Here is a 21309-nt window from a genome sequence, read left to right on the forward strand (position 1 = left end):
GGTCTGTTCAGCCTGGATAAGAGAAGGCTGCGTGGAGACCTCATAGCAGCCTTCCAGTATCTGAAGGGGGCCTACAAGGATGCTGGGGAGGGACTATTCATTAGAGATTGTAGCAATAAGACAAGGGGTAATGGGTTTAAACTTAAACAGGGGAAGTTTAGGCTGGATATAAGGAGAAAGTTCTTTACTGTAAGGGTGGTGAGGCACTGGAACAGGTTGCCCAAAGAAACGGTAAATGCTCCGTTCGTGTCAGTGTTCAAGGCCAGCTTGGACAGAGCCTTGGGTGACATGGTCTAGTGTGAGGTATCCCTGTCCATGGCAGGGGGGTTGAAACTAGATGATCTTAAGGTCCTTTCCAGACCAAACCATTCTATGATTCTATGTTTAATAGAGGGTACATGGTTAATGTTGATCATCATAATGAAATTACTCCATGCAGGATGCTCAGATAGATTACTTCAGCAACTGTGGACCATGAATGCCAGTGAGACCATTGACTCATGAGGTTTTTTCTTTTATTTTTTTTCTTGCAAAGGTTTTAGAGGAATGCAGATTTAAATGAATCTACATACAGTCTAGAAGACAAGTACACCAATGTGGATAATTAATCTGTAATTAGATCAATAAGGTAAACAGATGGATAAACCAGGAATGCTGTTATGTATCCTGTATTACTTGACCAAGCTATTGCTCTTTTACCAAGGGATTAGTGCTGTAGAAGGCATACAGATATCACAACAGGAAAAAAAGATCACTTTCCCTGATGATGATGTGAGAGTCTTCGTTACGGATTTATAAAAGGTCTGACTATGTTTATGAAAGTTTAAGGAACAGTTTGGGATTGTGGTAGGACAATGTGAAGTATGCCAAATATGAAGTAACAGAAAAGGACCTCAAGCAGCAGCCTAATTTGCCCAGTGCCATTTGGAGTGGAATGAAATAAAGGTGGGTAGGGTTTCGGGAGGAATCAAACAAAAACACTATTTAGGGATTTGTTGTTATCATTCTATCACTCTATTGATGCTAAACATCAACAAAACATACTGTGATCTGAGAGAGAGACACTCAGTCTCATAATAATTCAGTCTGGTTTAGGTGAACACATGTATGGGAGAGTGAAAAAAAATCTTTGAACATGTATTTACCAAATTCTATTCAGACTCTTAAGAGTGCATATCTGTACATGCATAAGATCTACAAGTGTTTCAAAGATACATAACTATAAAATATTTTATGTTAGGAAAAGGAAAAGGGTGCAAAAAATTGCAGCATCACCTAATCTAATCCAAATGGAGAAAAAAACCCAAGCCATAATGGCTTTGAGTCCTAATCAGTATGTTACAGCTGACTAACTCTCCCATTCTGTGTACAGTATGCAGAAGTTCCTGTGAAACCTCTGGTAACATTCTCATGAATCTATCTTGGAGACTAAATCTCTTCCACAATCAACTACCATTGCCTAAACTCTTCAATTAACTGGGAAGCATTTTTCCTTAATGGGAAAAGGCAATAAATTGAGAATTTTCTCTCCAAATTTAGGATCTCAGAGGAACAGTAGTTTCCACTATTCACTTGTAAAGAATGGAAAGTGACCTGGCAACACTACTCCCTGAGAAAACAAGACTGTAACTGAATTTCGCGAAAACAAAATGTCTCAATCATATAATTCTTCTGTGTTGTCACTGCACTAAAAGATTTTATTCCTAATGCTGCCTACAAGAACAGTGTGAAGAGTGGTATCTCTGAATTCCAGCATATAATCCACTGATGAAAACTGCGTCTCCTGGGTGTATGTAACAACCACCTGCTTTTGTATAAAAGGCACAGAAGACTATAAGGACTCACAAATTATATGTGATTGCATATCTAAATGTAAATGAATTACATAATTACTTTTATGTCTTTAGGAAGACAGATTTCATCTTCAGAACTTAATGTGTTTGTTAATGTAACAAACCTCAAAGTCCTCTGCAATAAATGCTTTTATGTACAGCAAGAAAGAAATATGAGATACTTCAAATGACAGCCTGAATGCTGCTTTAATACCACAGATAATTTAGTGGTTTCTCTCAGCTTCAGTTACTGTTTAGGTCAGCTAAAGTTGTGAATCCTTAAAAAGAGAACTATGATCAAATGAAATATAATTCTCTAGTAAAACATAAGTTATTGCAAAGCTGTATTTTATACAGTAATTCAGCCCAGCAGTTAAAACTCAACTCCCTGAACAATAAAAACAGTTCTGCTGAGCACAGTCCTTCCAGCTTCTAAGCTGATCCTTCCCCCACTGTCTCCTATGTAACTAGGCTAATACAAAAGAGACCAATCAAACAAGATTTTTGTTTACCTTTCACTGAGAGATAGAAAGTGGTGAGCCTGCATACGCTCCTTTGTCCACAGAGAACATACACTAGATTTTGTTTGATACACATTTTGAAAGTTCCTTTTAAGATTTCACTTCTTAGAGAATGGTTGTGTTGCTATAGCTTTTGGCCCCTTGCTAACAGCAGCTTTTCCCCCCCTCATCAGAATTTGAAGCTTTTGATCTCTTTTATCTTCTGCTTGCTCATAGCCTAAGAATTGCATCTGTGGCAAAGCTTGTCCTCTTAAGAGTCCATTGACTTATTGCTAGAAAACAAGGAAATAGCTTTTTTTTCACTCCAAGTCCCTGTTGAGATAATACAGTCTGAAGGGACACAGCCTGCGTAGAGTAATCAGAGCTATTGTTCATCACTGTTTGAAATGCACAGTGAAAATATACCATTGGGGGGAAAAGTAAAATCAAAGAGAGCTTCTACCTAAGAGAAATATACAGAAAGCAAACCAAAGTAGGCTTTTCTTAAATATCATCCATCAGGTATCACCAGGCTATGCTACAACTTGGGCAACAGAACTTATTGAACATAAGCAAACAGAGCATAAAAGCAAATACATACATTTAATTTCTCTGCTGCGGGAAAGGCAAGACATCAGTAGCACTCATCTTTCTGATTTAGAATCACACAGCACAACCCACCAGACTGTCCTACAGAAGGATTAAACCATGTTTTCAGACTAATTTCCTGAGCACCGCTGACTCTCTCATAGCATCCTTACAAGCATATTAAGTCATGAATTTCACGTTCCAAACATAGTGCCATAAGGGAATAAAGATTTAAAGGTTAGCACAGCAAGAAAGACAACCACAGCAGTATTAAAGAAATGAGCAATCTTGCCTCCATCTCCAGAAATAAATGAAAATCAGTGCAGCACAACCACTACAAAATGATTCCTTCACACCTTCCATAAAGAAGTGTAAAAAAGGATAACAAAAGACCCTTCTGGTCTTTTATTCCCTCCAATTACCGATTTTTTTTGGCAAAAACCACTTTTTTTCTGTGTAAGGACAGAACCATGATGTTGATTGGGCAAGCAAAATTAAGTCAATCTCTTTTCATAGTTCAAGTTAATCAATCAATCACATGGGTATTTGTGAAGAAAAAAAATAATAAAAAAATGGCAGAGATATTGCATATTTGAACTTGGATTGCCCTTTCCCCTCATAAAATCTACAGGGCAAGATTTATTATAGGTCCTGTGTGAAAATTTTCTTACACAGCCTTGCCCTTAGAGATATGTAATTTTGAGCAAAATCCCTCAGAGCAGTCCCACATCTGGTTTAACTTTGGTGGCTTCCCCAAGGCACAACTCAAGTGAAATTGCATCATGCCATTCCTGCTTTGGACAGTTGTGGCTACATCCACCATGGTAAGAAAACAATAACAAATTCAATTATCACCTGAAGTTGCAAAGATACAGAACAAGGACACTAGACGTTTTCTCTACCAGTTCTGATCATAAATGAGAGTCAAAACTGATCTAGCCAGGTAGCTAGTGTCATAGATTTCTACAAGAATATAAGAAACAGTAAAAACCTGTATTGGTAAGAACACTGAAATAAAGCTCTATTCCCTGAAGACTGCTTCCCATGAGTAGAATTTAACCCATACTAGACCTTCTGCTCTGGTAACAACACTGGATGTGAACTTTTATGGCATTTCTTTGGTTTTGTTTTTAAAATTAGCTTTTCCAAGATGTGCACTTAAAAATTTGTCATGAAGTATAAATTAATTGTGCAACGTATAGTTTAGCAAAAGCAAGATAATTTCTTAGCAGTAGTACTGAATACCTCCTTACAATACTTTTGAAGTCAAAAAATATCTTCAGAGTTTAGTAATCCTTTCAGCCAGGCTTTCAAGATGTGTATCAGTTGGTTTAACTGTTTCGCACACTATACTGCAAATGTCTTTAATGTACTTATTTATTGGCTAATTCCCTTCAGATTCTGTTATGTAATGGACAAAAGGCAACATTTCCTATATAGCAAGCATTACAAAATAACTTAAATACACTTAACTTGTAACATTACGACTCTACTCAGACTTTAAATGTTGCAAACCAGACACCCTATGGGCTTGACACAAGGCTCAACCAAGAAAAAAAAAAAAATTCCCCAATCAAGTAAGAAACAAACAAAAACTTTATCACATAAAGGTTGGGTGGGATTTTTTTCCACAAGAGATTTTTCTTTCTTGCAGAACCAGTCACAAAAGAGAGACTGCCCTTGAACTTAAGGTCTGCAGTGATGCGTTACTACTAGCAAGAACATCACTATTATCAGTGAGAATGACAGCAATGAGGACAAAATTAACGTCACAGTTACATGGTCAATCAAAAAGATGTCCCTGCCTACCAGTTCAGGCAGTCTTCACAATTTCATCATGATTCAGAGGATATTTAATATGCTTCTCTTCCAAACTTAGCCCTCCATGTTTGTGAAAGTTTTGAAAAGTTTCTATCTCATAAAACTTCTAAGAAACATTTGAAAAATAAACTCTAATGTGTTGAGGAAAAAACCAAAACCAACCAACCAAATTTTAAATCTGCACCTTTTAAAGTGTTCCCCTGATTTCTGCACATTTGAAGAGGGATTCAAGCCTCAACTTAAGATGTTGTTCAAGGCAGCCATGGACACCAAGTCTCCCTTCTCCTTTCCAGGCAAAAAGGCAGACAGTTGCCAGGGATAATGGTTCTCACTTACACTGTCATACATTTCCTAGTATAGGACCTAGGGAGGTCTCCATCTCTTCTCATCAGCTATTTGGGGGACTTAACTGACCACTAAAGTTAGATGAAAATTCCTCCACTTAAGTTCTAAACTAAAAATAAAGTCACAGTTAAATCTCCTAAGCTATGCATCAATTATCTAATATTAAAAACAACAAGAAAATGTTCAGAAATACTTGAATTTTAAGGGACATTTTTAGTTGCATTGTAATGCATTACTCATATAGGATATATGCACTAGGATATATCCCAATTAAAAAAAAAAAAAATTAAAAAAAAACACCTTTGATTCTGAAGCAGGGCTATGAAGTCACCATAATTTTGTTTTATTACAAAACCAAACTTATTCCAGGAAAAATGCTTCATTATCTTTTTTGCCACCAGCAGTACAGTAGTAGCTACAACATCCAAGACACAGAAAGAGACTGTGAAGAATCAAGTTCTATGTCATGAACTTGCCTACTCTGCGATGTTGTATATGCTCCTATTCTTATACAACTTCATAAGAAATCAGTCTGACTTTAATACAGTTTTTTTAAAGTTACATGCTTTACAATTGTTATTAAAGGAAATAATTACACAAAATATCAAGTCTCTCCAGCCACACTGTATTCTTTTAACGTTGTTTTTGAGGGGGGAGGCAGGGACAGAAAGGAGGAGAAGAGGAGGAGGGAGAACAATGGGACAGGGGTTGAGGGGAGAGATTTACAAATGAGGGAATTGTTGCACTGGAATAATTCCACCAGGGTTTGCCAGTTTAGAGATATTACTGTAAAGTTACCCAAGAAAATCTGAACCTCCACGTGGCTTGACACAAGCAACACACTGCCAGAGTCTCTCCTTCACAGAACTCTCATTAGACATATTTGCAGTTCAGCAGGGAAAGATAACATTGAGTCACTCACGGTCACTGCTCCAGGGAGATGATCCCTTCTTGATGTCAATCACAGTGAAGATTCTCTTAGTCTTTCACGTGCAGTAAAGCTACAATAGTCAAGGGAGGGTTCAGGAATGCAGTTATCACAGAGCCAGAATAGGTCCTGCTTAAATGATGCTAAATGAGGGCTTAAATACTGTAACAGTGATTCTACTGAGACAACGTACTACAAACCCCAACATCTCACTTAAAGGAAAACTTCACTAAACTTCCTGAAAAAATAAGGAAAAAATTCTAGGGTTCTGGGATAAGTGGTGTACCCCTCTGATACTATGAAAAATATATTCTCTGGATCTGAATTAGTGAAAACAGCCTCTGTCTTTCCTAAACCCAAGATAGTTGGCTTCATTTTCTACTATGGCAGCCTAATCTAATATACAAGGAAATAACCTAATACACAAGGAAAAAGAGGGCAGCTGGAGGAGCAGAAGAGGAAACATGGACTCCCACTGCCACAGAATGGTAAGACAGAAACTCACCTGCAACATCTTCTCTGGAACCGTGCAGGATTACTTGGTCTGGGAGCTGCTTTTGAACTCTGTAACGATCATGAGGATAATGGCAACAATGCATTTGAAACAGTCAAACCCAGCATCTTGAGTAGTAACACTGGAGCCACCATTAAACTTACAAGTGACTCCCTGATGCTAGATCAGAGCAGAATCACCCTGGATTAGTGGTAAACTTTGGTCTCTGCAAGAATCTGCTCAGCAGGGGCATTCAAAATGCTGTTCTCATAGGTCTTTGTACCTACTGAGCCTATTAACACCAGCTATAAAGATAGGCACCCAGCCAATCGTGATACCTGTCTTTCTGAGAAAAAGCCTATGGTGAAGTTCCCCAATTTCACAAGGATTCAGGTGGATTTAAAATACAGGTACTATAAAACAGAGTATCAGACTGCATTTGTTCGCTAAATACATGTGCTTTCAAACGTTTTTGTGAAGTGAGATGATGTATTTCTAAGAACCATTATTATTTCCATTGTAATTTCTGCTACTATTATCACTCATTATTAAAATCCAGCACAGAAATTAGATGAGCAAAGCTCAGGAAAATGTCTACAGACCTGAAATATGTCATTACAAATACACTTTGTTTCTATATATAATAATTACTTTAACCCAATGATGAAGTTATTTCTTCATCAAGAAAGTTAACATGCTTTTCAGAGAATTGTGGATTCAAATGTAGGGACAATAAAGGGAAAAGTGCTCATTTCTGTGAATTGTTAACTTCCTGGCAGTTCTGCTCCAACATTAATGCTGCAGAGGTGTTGCTTAAGAGATATTTTAATCACACAAAGAACTGTGGCAAGCAAGTAGGATACTCCATATTGCCTGTCAATTTCTTAGGTTTTATATGGGATACAAATTTTTATATCTTCTACCTCGATATAATGTCTTAAAATAATTTATATCCCATTAACAGTAAGTATAAAGCTGGCATATTCAAATACATAGAATTATGGTAATTTTTATTTATGAGGATCTAATCTTGTACCAGTGTTCAGTGACCGAAAGCATCCTTTAAAAATACTCCATTTCTCTTGAAATAGAATTTTAAAGAAATTTAAAGAAATTAAATCAATTTCTATTACTCTCTATTACAAGAATAATCTGTGTAGATTAAGAAAATGCTTCAAGCCTCGATGTAAACTGGGCCTAATTGAAGACTTATTCTCACACACTTAACACTTAATATAGCCTTCTCTTTATAGATCACTGACAAGAGAGTCCCAGGTAGTCCATAATAAGCCAATCTGTTTCTGTGAAATAATATTATAGTATTATAGGCTAAGTAAGACAAGGTGCACAGTAGCTACTTTCAAATGTCAAAAAACCCAACCAACCAACCAACAAAAAACAAACACCCCCCCACCCCCCAGGTTAATAGTATGTACTGAAAACATTCTTTTTAATGAAAAATATTTTTTCATGAATTCCTGCACTGTTACAGGAATGTAATAAAGCATTTAAAGACATATAAAAAAATCATCATCTCACATGAAACTTGAAAGCAAAACGATTTGTCTCAAAATCTGTAAATAAAAAATAACTGGACTGAGAATTTACATGCTAAGGTTTCACTTAGAAGGAATTTCTAGGGACCATTACTTTACAAAATACTGAAAATGACAGTTTATAATGGAAATGCTGACTCTGTACTTCACCAGTTCTAGCTAGACACATTAATGCTCACACTGTGCAAGAATCTGAAGCTTTCTTTGATAAACTTTGCTTCCGTAACCAAAAATGAATGACCACCTTTCCCAGCTTTTTCAGCTCTGTATAGATATCAGCACAAAAATCCCTATCTAGCAAATTTCCTGAGTTCTTAGAATAGCTTTGAAGAAGGAATTATTGTAAGTCACAAGTAAAGATGTATTATAAGAAGTGCTAATGAGGCATGAATTACACTTTTTACCTTTTTTTTTTTTTTTTATAGAGACCTTTCTTTGAAGAGGTCACCATGGCCAAAATATCATTGCAAAGTTAATTTTCTCTTTTCAGGGCAAATTGAAGGCATTTGTTTCAGATTGTCTATCTGACACAAGATGGAGAAATAGCAATCTAATCAAATCACCCATGGTTGTCATTACAGTTTAGCAAAAAGTATTATCTGACACTCCCAGAAACGAATCAGATTATCTGGGTAATTTCTGTACAGCAGTAGGCCAAGGCCAAATATGAAATAAACTCATCGTTAACATAAAAATACCTTTACCCTATGCTATTCTTCAGAAATTTTCACTAGATCCTTTCCACAGGGAATCAAATAGCTTATTTGTGATTCATGTATTTCCCTTTTCTGGGAGTGATTCCCAGTATAGTAATCTTTGCCAACAGGACCAAATCATAGTCTTTTTAGAAGCACATTCCAGATTTAGTCCCAAGATTCAAGCCACCATCTGGTTTTAAAGGAAAACCCTTCTCTGTGGAAATATTAACCTGACATGTCTCCAGTCTAGACTAACAATTACGTTAAGGACAGAGAGAGTCCATTATCCACATGGAATAGGTGAAGGCTTTGATAAACCAGTAATAACCAACATGAGACTAATCACTAAGGACTGTTCTTACTTACTTTCTTATAAAAGGGAACTTTAGGCTCATTCAAGAATTCTGCTTCCACTGGGACTGACAAACAGCGCACTTATTTCCATCAAAAGCAAGGAACTGCATTTAGTGTAGTGCCCATAAAACAGGAAATGGAATGTTGTTCAACAAAGGCTGCTCCTGCAGATTTTTGTTGACACTGCTTTTGTTCAGAATGGGAAGCAGGGTTCCTCTAATTGTACCATTCCAATTCTTCTCATTGCAGCCTTTTATATATTCAAATGGATGCATTCATTTAAAATCATTTATGCTTAAAAAAAATCGCATAAGGAAAACAAGTGTTGAGGACTGGAATGAAGATGGTGACCTCCAGTAAAAAACCTGAAATACGCAGTTCGCATTCGCAGGATAGCAGTTTTCAAATGCAAGTTCCATAGGCCCCGTTTTAGGAGTGGGCTTAGAATAGGCTTTCATTAAGAACACCATGTAAAGAAATTCAGACAGAAAGCAGTCACAGCAACCACACGCTGAACCTGGAGAACTTGTGGTTGTGCTCTCCAGTGCCATCTACTGGCACTTAAACTGTCAACCGACTTCAAGCATTTTGCATACGAAGTACTCCCGTCAGAGCTTTTGAGCACAAATGCAAATATACACTTATTTAAGCTATTCCTATTTTAGTCGTACTTGCTTATGAATATTGGAGTCGGGCAATCCAAGGGTTTCTTGTAGACTGCTTTAAGAAGGACACGCTAATGTAATATTCATACAATCATGTTGACATTCATCTTCAATGAACACAGACCACCATCCAACATCCACAAGCATGACTACAAATCCTTTTACCAACCTCCATGAGCCTATCTGGAGCTCTTAAAATGGTATTTTCAATTCAAAAGTGTTGATCAAAGCAGCTAGTTAAAGGGAAAACTTTTTATCCCATCTTGAAGCAGGCAAGAAGAAAAGAGATTTTCAAGCATGCTTTAGCGACAAATGAAAATAAACTGCATATAGCACCATTATAAAATATTTGAATTATTTCCTTGCATTTTCCCTTCCACATATCTCAAAGAATTTTAAAGGGACTGAGAAGCCATTTTCCACAAAGAGAAACCAAAAGAGGAAATTAAAATGTGGTGGGGTTTTTTTTGTTGTTGTTTTTTGGGTTTTTTTTCCCTCCTTACAAGCGAGGCAGTCACTGAAAAGGGAAAGAAAATATTTCAGGAACTCTCACTTCTACATGCTGTTTTTCAGATCACTTTAAAACAGCATATTTGAACTGATTGCTTTCATACTAACTTAGGAGGTTAACATTTTTAAATAGCTACATGCAAACATCTAAAGAAACATACATTTACAAAATACTGCTGATACCTAACTTTGCAGAGCTGTCAGAAATAAGAACAGTTACTTTCATTTGTAGTATAAATTTCTGTAATAAATTAACACTACAAAATGAAGCACACTCAGTTTCACACAGTCGTATGAAAGAGTCCCTGTACAATGACCACTATCAGTCTTCAGCTGTCAACTCTCTTTCAGGTTTGGCTTTCTTACAGTAAGAAAAATATCTTTAATATTAAAATACCTAAAAAGCTACAGGCATAATAAAAAAAATTAGTATTATTAGAAACACCAATTTGCATGATCTGCATTTTTCACTCCTATGCTGCAACTAAGTTCTAAGAAATGATTCTGTTTGTAAGCACCATTCAGTCTTATGTTTTTGTAACAAAAAAAAGATCAAGAATTCAAATTAATATTTTCCTCTCTTCTGTTCTCCAAGGTAACTTATTTTAAGAGGAAGTAAGAATCCTAAAAGACTGATCTCACTTACAGGGTAGCAATGCCTAATGTAGATGCAAAAGAAATAGAATAAAAACTCAAAGATGCAGTAAGAAAGGCAAAGATGATTGATACCAAAGCTCTTGAAGATCTGCCCTAATGTTAATAGCTAACATAAGAAACAGACATTGCTTTAACAAAGCAAAAAGACAATCAGTAAAGAAGATCAAGCTAAACAGCTTTGACTTCCTGCAGACAAAAAGCAGTGTGCTACAGCCCTCATAACTCGTAACTGGTGTACTGGGAACATCCAACACCCACCCATTCTCTAGCCAAAAAAGACTGAACTCATGTTACACAACCTATCCCTTTCCAAGAACATTAGCTTGGACTCTTACTGGAGTACTGCCTCTCAATCACTTTCAGCATGCACTCAGGCTTTAGAAAGTGATACCTGCCATACCACAGTGTTTCCTATATGACCTTCAGTGAACTGGGAACAAAACATCCCACAACTCAGCTATACACTGCTAGTAAAGATAAGATCACTGGGAATGCAGAACAACTGTTTGCACTGTGACAAAAGTAAACGGTGCCATTCAGCGAGGTTTACCTCTGAGGAAGTGCAGGTAGGGCTGCAACTGCATCATCAAGCAGACTGGTAACATGACCAGCGCATAGTTTCCTTCTCCCTAACCCTCTCCATTAAGAAATAGTAATGCCCATTACAATTAGGCCTCAACAGGCTTTGCCAATTTGAACTTAAAACAAAACTGCACTGGTTTTTAATAGGGTCTTGCTGCTGCACAAACAATATTTCATGATTCATGTTTTTTTCGTAACTATATGGATCACTTGTTGAAATTGCTGAAGTCATGACTTGGAATATCCTTTTTGCAATAGCAAGCTTTGCTCATTTATTTTCTTATATAGTAAGTAAACTTCAAGAAAAAAAAACCTTGTACATGCCCTCCCACTACTAATATTCCATTACTCTTTCCACCATCACAGAAAGTGAGCAAAGAAATTTACTGTCCTGTGATTTGCAGACTCCCTTACTTACCATAAGCTCTGTGGCTATAAGCACAGCTCTCCTGCAGGCACTGCTCCTCATTTCTAAAGCAGAGATAGTAACAACTCCTTGCTTGCTTCACATTAGTTTTGTGAAGTGAAACACGATAAACCCTCAGGAACACTGTGGTCATATGAAGAGTAAAGCAGCAAAGGCAAAAACTCAGGGCATATATATTTTGCTGGCAAAGCATTGCTCTCAGGGCACTAAGGCAAATACATCCCTGGTGTAATGACAGGTAGGGCTGCAACTGAGATGCGTTTGGCCTGCTGTTTTTAACTGGTATTGTTCTTGTTGCTAGCTTTTCAGGACACTGCAATCAAATAATTATTGTTTCCTTGGTTGCCAACTATTTTTCTTTTATTAGTAATATCAACCTTTGTTTATTCTTCTTCCTCCCATGGGAAATTTCAACACCCCTCCAGAAGGGATGTTGTATGACTCATTTATAATGCGATCACTCCCTTTCTTCCCATGGGAGGCTTTCTCTTTCCATTTTTTCTCCTCCCCTCTGTATTTGTAGACAGTGACACCAAATCAAATCTCTGCTGTGTTCACATTCATGTGATCTGAACAAGATGAACAGATCAGCAGTTCTCACACATTTGCCTAGGAGACATACAGCTGAAGAGAATTCATTTCAGACACCATTCCATTTAAAGTGTTTAACATTCATTCTGGCAACATTAGCAACAGACCATATAGAAAAGTAGTATTGAAAATACATTTTTGTGGTTTTTTTTTTCTTTCCTCAATGCAGTGAGTACTTTCTGGGGTTTTGCATCCTTCACTTCCTTGCTTTTTTGCTCTTCAGTTCCTACTCGTTTTCTCGCCATGCTCATTTCGTTCTCACCAACGCATGCATTTTACTACCTGTCCCCAGTCTTACTCACTCACAGCTTGTTTCTTGGTGTGGTTTTGTCCTCTTTAGTTCCCCTTCACATCCCCCACACCTGATCATCCTCTTTCAGGTACATAGTTTATTTTGCCTTCTTGTCACAAACTACAATCCTTTGTCTTAGAAAATGCTTTTCTTTCACTAGGTCATCATGTACTTCTGTCACTCTCATTTGTAGCCCCCAGCTCAACCACTGGCAACTCCTGCTGATGACAGATGTCTCACAATGAACTGCAAGTCTGCACTTGGCTCCAAGCCTGCATTGCAAAGCTCCAAGACTTTTTCTGCATTTACTCTTTACAGCAGCATTTTCATACAGATGCAGCAAAATCACCTTTTCCTGAAGCACAGCTTCTTTGACAATTCCAGGTCCTCCACATTACCAAGACCAAATACCTGCAGAAACAGCTTGAGAAGAACTGCAGACAATGCTATCCAGCGGGGTGAGTAAGCATGGATGGCATTTTGCCCTGGGGGTCCTGCTTTGAACAGTCACAGCATGTCAGTGCATTATTTCATTGCCTAATATACACAGCAGGAGCTCCGGACTTGAGTGTGCAGACAAACTTTCATCATACCAACCCTAAGCTACATATATCCTCTCTCACCACCTACTGCAATACTTTCGTCTCTTCCCATGCCTCCTGTACCACTCAACCTCAGTATTACCTTCCCCTACTCATTTCTTCTACTTACCTTTGGCAAGCCAGAAAGAATATATAATTGACCAATGAGGAGCTAAATGGAATGAGTCAAGAGTGTGCTAACTCATCAACCAACTAGCAGGAAAGTCTACAAATTTAGATTGGCTAGATATCCCAATGCTATATATATTCAGATTGGCCTGGTGCCTATCTTTCAGATGCTGATAGCCAAATTCCAGAGTCTTCCAGCCTGCAAAAAAATGGCTTAAAGGCCTATGTCTATATAGATCCAATATACAAAGTAACTGTGTCAACTTCTGGCTTATGCTTTCTGCAATACCTATCTGCTTCTGAGCAAAGAAGCCAACACCAAAGGACTTGCTAACTCAGCTCCATGTGATGTTAGTGGCTATGTCTGCATTAGCAAGTAGCACTTTGCAACAGAAAGTATGTGAACTAAGACAATGGCTATTGAGAACTGGATGCCCATGCTACATGCTTTGGGAAGTGTTTTACTTCCCACTAGCTCTAGACCAGTCTTGCAGACTGAAACTCCAATAGCAGATGGAGTCCCAAAATACACCATCTGATTTCACAGGAGCACAGAATGGTTCAGGCTAGAAGAGACCTCTGGAAGTCATCTCGTTCAACTGTCCTGCTCAAGCAGGGTCACCCAGAGCTTGTTGCTCAGGATCGTGTACAGAATAACTCCAAGGACAGAGAATTCACAGCCTCTCCAGACAATCTGTACCAGTGCTTGTTCACCCTCACAATAAATAAAGTGTTTCAAACAGAACCTACCATATTCCATTTTTGATTTTAGACTTAGTCTTATCCAAAAAGAATCCAGCTTACCCAGCCTGAGACTATTCCAATGCAATCAAATTAATGTTCAAGAGATTCACTTCAACACCAAAACCACCACACTTTCTCCTAGATGAAATGCTACCACAGATTCGTTCATTGGTTCTTCTACTACAACAATGTTCCGCCACTTTTATTTATAATCAGCAGTGCCTGACTTTAAAAAGTGGTGTTTTATATTGTATTCCTTGAAATGTTTTAACATGGTATGGACAGTTTTTTTCCTTCTTCCCTAACTGCTTCCCTGTCTCCAAACACAAGACAAAAAGTACAATACAGAGAACTGTCTAAACACAAATATACCACCACAGTATGTGTTACAAAATGTTTAAACCATACAAGGATACATTTCATGCATTCAAAACTTGATAATAACACAAATAAGAGGTAAGGGAGAAAGACCAGTGTATTCCCTTCTACACGTACTTAGTTTCCCACATTAAGATTCTAACCCTAAGAATTCATAAAGCTGCAATTAGCATCTGTGATAGAAACCTGAAACAACTTCATCAAACTTGTATGGCAACACACAAGACTATCAATGACCAGCAACCACATACACATTGATGTCAGCTGCATCTCTAGAGAAGTACACACAGGCACCAGATATTCTATGCATTTAGAAGTCAATCCTACTCTAATTATCATCTTAGACATGGACCCAAATGAACCAGGCCCCAACCCCATTTTGAACACCATGCTCAGGAGGGCTGATGGCAGATTAAATACACTGTGCACAGATTCTACAGAATGTATAGCTGTGGACAGCATGACACTACACTATGTAAGCAGCAAGTTAGATGCTCTGCATTCTGAGGGTACCCAGCTTTCAGAGCTTTGTGACTGATTAAGACAGCCCTATTCTAGTACTACTGAAGTCACAGTTACAGTGATAGTTCTATGGCATATCATCAGCTGGGTCAACAAAATCAGCCAAGTCACTCATGAAGATTCAATTCAGTCTGACCTGCACAATTGCTATCATTGCAGTTCAAAAAATATCAATCTGCAGACAAATATTACCGATCTGATTTAGGAATAAAAGACATGAGGAACAGTATCAGAGTCAAACAAGACATGCCACAACATTTCTGATATCTTCTAAAAAGAATGAAGAGACATTCAATAAAAACTCTCAGAAGGATAAGCTTCTCTGTAGTATTTTGTTTCTGTTCAGATTATTAGGAAAGAACTCTACAAGTATAGTCTCTCAGTTGTCATTTTAATGAGATTTTAACAAAAACTTAAAAAAAAAAAAAAAGAAGTTTAAAAGCTTCTGTTAAAATTAAACTGTGTAATAAAACTACATCATGATCAAATGCTTCATACCTTTAACCTAGCTAGTCAGGGAAATGAATTAATGAATTAACTTTCAAAATGAAGCACTACTTTTGTGAATACAGAAGGCAGAAATCTGGCACTCAGGAGACTTCCTGCTAAACTGGCTTGCTCATATAGACAACATATTTGTCTTCTACTTTTTAACAAAAAAAAACCAACTTAGGAAAGTAATAACTTTTTTCTGCCTCTTAATATGTGCAAATTTTAAAGCTCATCAATTTGCACAGTTGTAAGAAAAAAAGAACAAGTTTTCATGCAACTTTTTTTGATAAACTTTAACAGAACAACTATTAACATTCAAAAACACTTCAGGGTCAATTCCCATTAATTGTGGTAGCACTGATTTAGCTTTTAAGTGTAGATAGAATGCTTTTGCCATACCTGCAACCCTATTTTTACCACAGACAAGTCGCTTCTTGACTACTTAAAAAAATTAAAAAAAAAAAAAAAAAAAAGTAATCGCTCCCAGTCATTTTCATATTCATACAGAAAAAGTGGTACTGCTAGACATATTAGTGTGCTTAAATAAGGAAAGAAAAAACAACCCAGGAAGATCGCTGGTTACAAATGAAATATGTAAAATATTTAGGATATAAAATTTCCACAGTCAGTACTTCATCCAAACAGTTTTTCAAAATTAGGCAAGAATTAGGAACTCTTAAAATACACATGCTAGCTAGGAATCACCAAGCCAAGTGGAAATGCTGCATGAGGAGGCATGGCTGTCGCCCCATTAAAGGCCAAGGTGTCTGAGTCAGCATCGCAAGGATGGCATCTTCACCTGTTTAGAGGCCAAAAACTGGAGTCATCTCCCAAAGGCAGTAGCCTTTGAAGAACTGAGCATGGCTCACCCCTTTTGAAACACAGCCGCTGTGGGAGGGGGCATGTTGTGCAACACCTGGGCAGTTACAGCACCTGCCAGGTTTTGTGTAGCTCTCAAGATTAGCCCTGTTTCTTTTCTCACGATTATTTAACAAAATTCAAAAACAGTCTTTTGAATTAACTTAAATCCAAGGCAACTTGCTCCCCCCTCTTTCAGGGTATCACAGTCATTAAATTACAAACATGTTGTGCCCTGCATCTGAACACATCTATTTTGCATTTTGTTAAATCTAATTGGTTTCAACTGAGGAAGCATAAGGGGACCTTGCCTGTACCTCCCTTCTCACTTTCCTCCAGCCTTGACACCGGCCTGGTGATTAGCATCCTGTCATGGGAAGGAAGAGACATCGATATGAATGAGGACACACCTGAATCCAATTTCCTTGCTTGTCCAACTAGTCTAACAACTATGCTAACATGAGCAACTTGGTTTTGAATAACAGTGTCTGCTGCTACTCTGGTTTGTTTTGTTGGGTTTTTTAAAAGGAATTATTCAAGCTTTCACATTGGATCATGAGTCTTAGCTGACACCTCAACTCATTTCTGACTGGTGTAAATCCCCAGTTACACATACCAAACACTACAAATGCTATGAAGTCTTTCAGATAAATCAGAATATGCCTATAGAGTTCAAGCAGCTCAATGATTATGCTGTTGCTGAAGAAGGTTGGTTGGATTTTTATTAGTCAGTCTCCAATGAACCAAATCTTAGGACCATTTAAATACTTACATGTGATATTAAATCTGTATACTCCATATAGTATAAATTTTTTTTTTAACAAACATTCACTATGAAGAGGCATATCACTATGGATACACAGCTTGCAGATCAGTGTCTCAAATTCTGATAAAAACTTACATTCACCACTTCTAATAATATTCAAGAGCTTTTGTTTAGGACCTGCATGGACTGGGCAAACTGAACAAAGTAAGCAAATGAATGTTCATTTTACTTTCTTCCTTACAAAAAGTAGAATGTAGTAAGTAGTCTAAGCATTAAAAAAAGTAGTAAGTAGATTTACACAAAATAAAAATTGTAAAATGTCCTCTGACATTGATAATTAACGTAATTTTCAGATTTCCACACTGATCATGATTCAGCAATTTTATTTTCTAAAACTAAATCCACATGGGAATGAAAATAGCTTTAAATTAATTTGATTATCACACACCCTATTACTCAAGCTGTGCCTTTTTTCATATCCAAATTACAAAACACTTTCAATAGCATTCTGTATAGTATTGTTCATTTTCCAAGGATATGATTACCATCTGAACATGTAGAAAAGAGAAGCATTTTAGCTAATAACTATACTTATGTGTACAATCTATCCAGCCTTTCTGTAAAGGTACAATGTGAAAACCCTTTCCATTTATTTAATTTCCTATTGTACAGGGTTTCTTCTCCATTCTTTCAATTAAACTTTTTTTTTTTCAATTGAATCCTCTGCAGCAGCAGTTTTAATGACCTATTCTCTGAAGTTTTAGAAAAGCTACTTCCCTTTCTGAGGACTATTCCATGCTCCTACCATGCCATCCTCACAGCTGTTCTGCCAGCCTCCCAGACGTTTCACTTCCCTACCTCTGCAGCTTAGCAGCTCAGATCTCCATAGCAGTGCTAAAAGAGAAACAAAGTAGCTGGCAGAAAATGAGTAAGCGAAACAAGCAACTTTGCCATCAGGTGTAAAAAAAGTGATTAACTAATCCAACTTCTACACCTGCACAGCTTCTGTGATTTATGTTACATGAATCACAGCACTGACTCATAATTTCAGTGGAAAAAAACCCCAACAACAAACAAACCCTGCATACATAGTTTCTGACCTTGTAATAAACTCAGGCTGAAACAGCTACTTTGAAAGAACCAACACACATTTTTAACCACGTTGATTTTAACTTCCAAGAACTCGGCTCTTTTGTGCTACTCATGCCCTTACTATTGTGAGACAAGACTACACCAGATGACAGTAAATTACCTACTGAACACCTTACCCTGTTATGCTCTTGCTTGCTTTCTCTGCTTACTTCTCCAGAGTTCTTTCATTTTAGACCTATCACAAAGATCTCACATCCAGCTGTGCCACACTAACACAATCACCTTTAATCTCTCAAGATTCCTTTTGACCCAGCTAATGACAAAAGCTATGGTGTGACCTGGACAAAAGCAGGTATGACCTGCAGATTATCAGAACACAGTATCTTCACAGGGCTACCCCCCAAATGCCTGCGGGTTGAGAGATTTCATGTGATGATAGTAGCCAAGGTAAAGAAGGGTGAGGTGCTTTAATTATACCGCATTTGGTTGTCAAATAAGGTGTTTTCCAACTTTAATGCAACTATTTTAAGATGCAGATTATGCAATGTAATGTACTGAGATATATTAAAATGGAGAAAAATAATGCAAAACCCCCAACAACGCACAGAAATGAAGTATGGCTACCAAACCATGAGTAACACATTTCTTTACATGTGATTAAAAACTCAGAAATCCTAGAATTATTTAATCTAGACAAAATTACATGTGCTTAATCAACTATTTAAAATTTTGAAATGGAACAGACATCGGAAATTACCATCTTTTTCTACTAACTGCAAACAAGAAATTCAATTATTTAATGAAACAGGGTTCTTAAATTTAGTATTAAAATTTTCTTTTGGGACTGCAATTCCAGATCAACTGTAATTACACCTGGAGAGGGGAACCCTAAATACTATTACTTCATCCCTATTGAGCTAGGAAAAATAAGGTGATAGGATAAAAAAAAAAAAAACAACCCAAATTATCAACTTCAAAGCAAAGAAGAAATCACAGGAATGATGATCTATTTTGTCAGCTCTCAGGAATGCATTTTTGAAAGGAAAAGGACCCTTTTTTTCCAGAAGTACCAGAACTTAGTCCTCATAAATAACACAGTGGACTAAAGACCTTAACCTAGTATAGGTATTAAAAATCTCATGCTCAATAATTCAGTAGTTAAAAAAAACCAAAACTGAGATGGAGCAATACAGTAATGGACTGGGGAAAATTATTTCATTATACCATACTTTACAATTTCAATTCCACACAATCCAACATCATGGATTGTTCTCAGAAAATATTGTATTTTATAGCTTTGATGAATCAGTACTACAAAATAAAAATAAATTTCTGCAGTTCAAAATTATATTTCTTCAGACAACCAAGATGCTAAATATGGGTTCTGTTAATAGTGATTTGCCAAGGAGAAAACTCAGCTAATTGTGGGTATTTTAAAAACTCATTTATAACTGACAGTAAAATAATTAGTAATGTCCTCTCCCCTCCCCCTGCCCCCATTCCAGGTCAGGTACATCCAATGTGGAACGCAGAACTAATAAAATGATGCTGTAACTTTTCACCAAACCTGCTGCATCAGATGAATTTAAAAGCTTCAGTGCTCAATTACAGCCAAGTTGCTGTGGAAATTATGCCAGCTGGAAACTCACCCACCTAGTCCCAAGCTAAAAGGTCTGACTGTTAACTTCCGTAGTTACCTGTGGCATGAAGTTCCCCAGGGCTAGAGACAAACAAGTGCACCCGGGGTCTGTGTCACTGGAATTCCTGCCATGCAGGTTTCACAATGTCCATTACTCTGCTGCCACCTGAAAAGTGGTCTGTCAGAAAGATGCTTCTATTTTATTTATTTTTGGTACTAATTAAAGTCTGAATTACAGAATAAGGAAGTCTTCCTTCATGAAAAGCAAGACAAGTCACTGAAACAAAACAATTAGATGAAAAGACCATTAGATGAGACTGGATTTTGTCCAGTGATTAATGTTTTGCCAGATGTAACTTACTTAGAATGTAGGCATATATATTTAAAGAGAGAGAAAAACAAAAAAAAGCAGAAACTGTGAAAGGTATCAAGGAGCTAATTTTCTCTGAAAGCGCAAGCTTAACTATCCATAGCTTGCATATTCTTGAAACCAAGAATCTTACCAGTTGCAAATTTTGTTACGGCAGAAAACAGTAACAATTGCATGGCAGAGTTGGGATAAAAACCTCACACAGAGATACCTACTGAATCACTAGTTCACACACTACACCTGACCTGAAGCTGCCCTCTTTGCTTACATACCTGTTGTCAACAAAGGACAACAACGTATAGAGGTAACCTCAAAATGCAGGCAAAACAAGTACTGTGCCACGTTAGAGATAGCTAAATGAAGTAGAACCTAGTTCGTAGTTTTGTTGAACTATGGGGTTCAACAGAAGACTCAGAAAAAATGAAGTCACTATTTGTCGGGAAAGTTAATGAGCTTTGTAAATTCCTTAATCTACAGCAACAGACTCCCTCTGTCCCCTATGTCAAACCAAATAAAATCAAGCAACAGAAGTCTCGAAAAAAATTCAATTAAAAGAAAAACACGGCATATCCTCCTCTGAGGAGCACGGCGACACTGGACGCGGAGCTGCTCAGACAGGCTGCCGCTCCCCGCTTCTTGGCCGCTTCCCGAGTAGGCCTCGAGAACCAGACGTGCCTCCAAACGCCTGAAACCGCCATTACCTTTTCCTCCTAAGCCAGCCAGCCCACCCCCGGGTACACTCTCTGGGAGACTGCCGCCCAAAAGCCTAGCCGCAGCACTCTTCACAGCCCCGGCCCACGACAACCGCGCACAACGCCTGCTAATACGAGCATGCGCAGAAAGGAAGCGCGGCCAGAAATGCTCCCTCCGCGAGCGACGCTTGCCATTGGCTGTCGGAG

The 21309-nt window shown here is 37.6% G+C and overlaps 1 long non-coding RNA gene across 1 annotated transcript; it reads right to left on the reverse strand.

Annotated features, from left to right (window-relative positions):
- Positions 1–498: 498 nt before the first annotated feature.
- LOC308218867 lies at positions 499–21288 on the reverse strand. Its single transcript, XR_013956434.1, has 3 exons — positions 21112–21288; positions 6520–6578; positions 499–6087 (listed from the first exon to the last, which is right to left on the reverse strand). It is a non-coding gene; the product is annotated as an uncharacterized lncRNA (long non-coding RNA).
- Between the last annotated feature and the right edge of the window lie 21 nt (positions 21289–21309).

The sequence above is a fragment of the Psittacula echo genome (genome assembly GCF_963264785.1).
Source record: "Psittacula echo genome assembly, chromosome: 3".
Lineage (NCBI taxonomy): Eukaryota > Metazoa > Chordata > Aves > Psittaciformes > Psittacidae > Psittacula > Psittacula echo.